The sequence below is a fragment of the Sturnus vulgaris genome, unplaced genomic scaffold (genome assembly GCF_052056855.1).
Source record: "Sturnus vulgaris isolate bStuVul1 unplaced genomic scaffold, bStuVul1.hap1 Scaffold_156, whole genome shotgun sequence".
Taxonomy (NCBI): Eukaryota; Metazoa; Chordata; class Aves; order Passeriformes; family Sturnidae; genus Sturnus; species Sturnus vulgaris.
The window spans coordinates 2,538,892-2,541,391 of record NW_028276073.1 but is presented as its reverse complement, the minus strand read 5'-3'; the positions used below and the strand labels follow the sequence as shown (position 1 = coordinate 2,541,391).

General features: G+C 77.1%; 1 non-coding gene across 1 annotated transcript; it reads right to left on the bottom strand.

The window, feature by feature from the left end:
• Positions 1–143: 143 nt before the first annotated feature.
• Positions 144–296, bottom strand: LOC148219208 (5.8S ribosomal RNA). Its single transcript, XR_015799856.1, has one exon. It is a non-coding gene; the product is annotated as a 5.8S ribosomal RNA (ribosomal RNA).
• Between the last annotated feature and the right edge of the window lie 2,204 nt (positions 297–2,500).

Genomic DNA, 2,500 nt, shown 5'->3' with positions numbered 1-2,500 from the left:
CCCCGAGTCTGCATTTAGGGGGACGAAGGCCCTGCGCGGCGACGACGACGACGACGTCGACGTCGACCGCGGGCAACGGGCCTGCGAGGCAACCCCAGCCGCGCCGCCGGGGTGGCCCCCCCGGACGGCGATTGATCGTCAAGCGACGCTCAGACAGGCGTAGCCCCGGGAGGAACCCGGGGCCGCAAGTGCGTTCGAAGTGTCGATGATCAATGTGTCCTGCAATTCACATTAATTCTCGCAGCTAGCTGCGTTCTTCATCGACGCACGAGCCGAGTGATCCACCGCTAAGAGTTGTCTGGCTTTCGGGACCGCTCGCGTGAAGCGGCCCCTTTTCTGTTTCTGCAGGGACGCGCGCGCCCCCGCGCGCCCCGCTTCGACCGTACGAGCACACACAAACGGAGGAGGAGGAGGAGAAAGCGCGGGGCAAAAAAGAGAAACCCCGCGCAACGCTCCGAAGGTCGGCCAAAGAAAGGCGGAGGGGCCCGCGCCCCCGACCGCCTCCCCCCGCGAGGGGAGACGCCGCCTCGCGTGCCGTCCTTCGGAGGCGGCCCAGGCGCCCGGGCTCGGCCCGACCTCCGCGCGGAGGGGCTTGTGCGGCAACGCGCCGGACCGCGGGGGGCACGGTGGCCCGCCCGGCCTCTCGATCACGGGACGACTACGCGTTCGCGGGCCGGGGGCGCGACCGCCGGCCCCCGCCGCTCCCGGCTCACTCCCTGGCTTCTCCTTTTCACCGCTCCGCCGACTCGCGGAACGCCGCCGCGCCAAAACGCGGGGGCCGGCTCTCCCGCCAGCGGCCCCTGAACGTCGCCCGAAACGCCACGCGGCGGCGGGACCGTTCCGCCGGCGCAACCCCTGGCGCGGGACCGCTTGCCCGCCGGAAGGCGAACGCCCGGCGGGCCGCGCTCCGCCACCGGCGCCGGAGGCGGGACGCCGCCGAGACCCGAGCCGGCATCGCGGAGCGCCCGAGGTCTGCCGCTCGGCAAAACCCCTCCGCCACCCGCGGCCGCACTCCCGGGACCGCCGCCGCTTCGCACCGCCGAGCTGCCCTTCCGCGAGCACGCGCCCAGCGGGCAGGCGTACGGCGGCTGAGCCGGGGGGCACCGCCCGCTCCCCTCGTTTCCACTCGGGGACCGGACGGGGAAGCGCCCCCGCGGCCGCCCCGCACGCCTCCCCTTTTTTTTGGCCCACACGCGGCCGGGAAGGGCGACGGGGAAGCGGACGGGCGGGGCCCGGGCCGGGACGGCCGCCGGTGAAGGCGGGCGCCTCGCGGCCGACCGTCCCCCCCCCCCGGGGGGGGCGGGGACACTCGCCGAGCGGCGACGCCGCCGCTCGGCACGGGGTCGCCCGCGCCCGCCGGACCTCCGGCGATGGAGGAGCCGGCCGAGCGCTGCGCCCCAACGGGCGGGGACAGCGCTCCGAGTCAGGGGTGGCCGGCGGCCGGCGCCGCCGCGGTGCGGTTCGAGGCGACAAGGCCGTCGAGGCGAGAGGCGCGCGGTCGCGCCTGACGCGGCGCCGCCCGCGAGCCCGCGGCGGCGGCTAAGGAGAAAGAGCGAGAGAGCGCGGCGGGCCCCGGCGGCCGCAACCCCGCAGCTGAGGTAGGTAAGGCAGAGAGCGCGCGCCCTCTGCCGGCGTCGCCCCGCATCGCAGAGGCCAGCGGGGTCGGCCCCCCGCGGCCGATCGCGCGCCGCGGCCTCTCCGCCGAGACCGGGCCGCAGAGAGGGGGGGGGCAGGGCGCCCCTTCCCCGGCCCGGCACGGGTGGCCCCCGCGCGCGGGCAAGCGCGGCGGGACGCCGACGACGGCGAGCGCGGCCGGTCGCGACGGACACGCCACCGCAGGGGATCGGCGGGAGTAGCTCCCCACCCCTCGATGGCGCCCCGCGCCGCCACCGCCCGACACCCGCTGCCGCCGCCGCCACCGCCGCCGCCGCCGCGGCGGGGCCGTGCCGGGCCGCCCGAGTCTTTAAACCTCCGCCCGGCTCGGCGGCCCTTTCGGCCCCCAACAGGCGTTTGACGACGCCGAGGGAAACCGGCAGGAGACCGCCGAGGCGCGAAGCGCTAGGTACCTGGCCCTGGGGTGAGGGAAACGACCTGCATGGCCCCGCCGGGGTGCCTCCCCCGCTGCCACCCTCGGGGGAGCGTCCACCGGCGGGGGCGCGCCCGACGTCCGCTGCCATCACCGCGGCAATCCTTCTCGGGGCCCGGGGTTTCCCTCAGTAGCCCGGCGCTGCACCCGAGAGGACCACCGCGGCTCGGGCCGCCCCGCCGGCGCGGGGAACACGGCCCAGCCACCGAGAAACCTCGCACACCCCCGGCCGAGAGAGGCCACGGCGACGACGGTGCGGACCGTCGCCGCCGCGCCACCCGGCGGCGGCTCGCGCACGTGCGCGCTCCCCCTGGAGGCGCGACCCGGAACTGCCGGAGCCCGGCCCTCGGGAGCTCCTCTGCCGCGCGAGGAGGCCGCTCGGCCAAGGAGAGCGGGATTTTGCCGGGCGGCAAA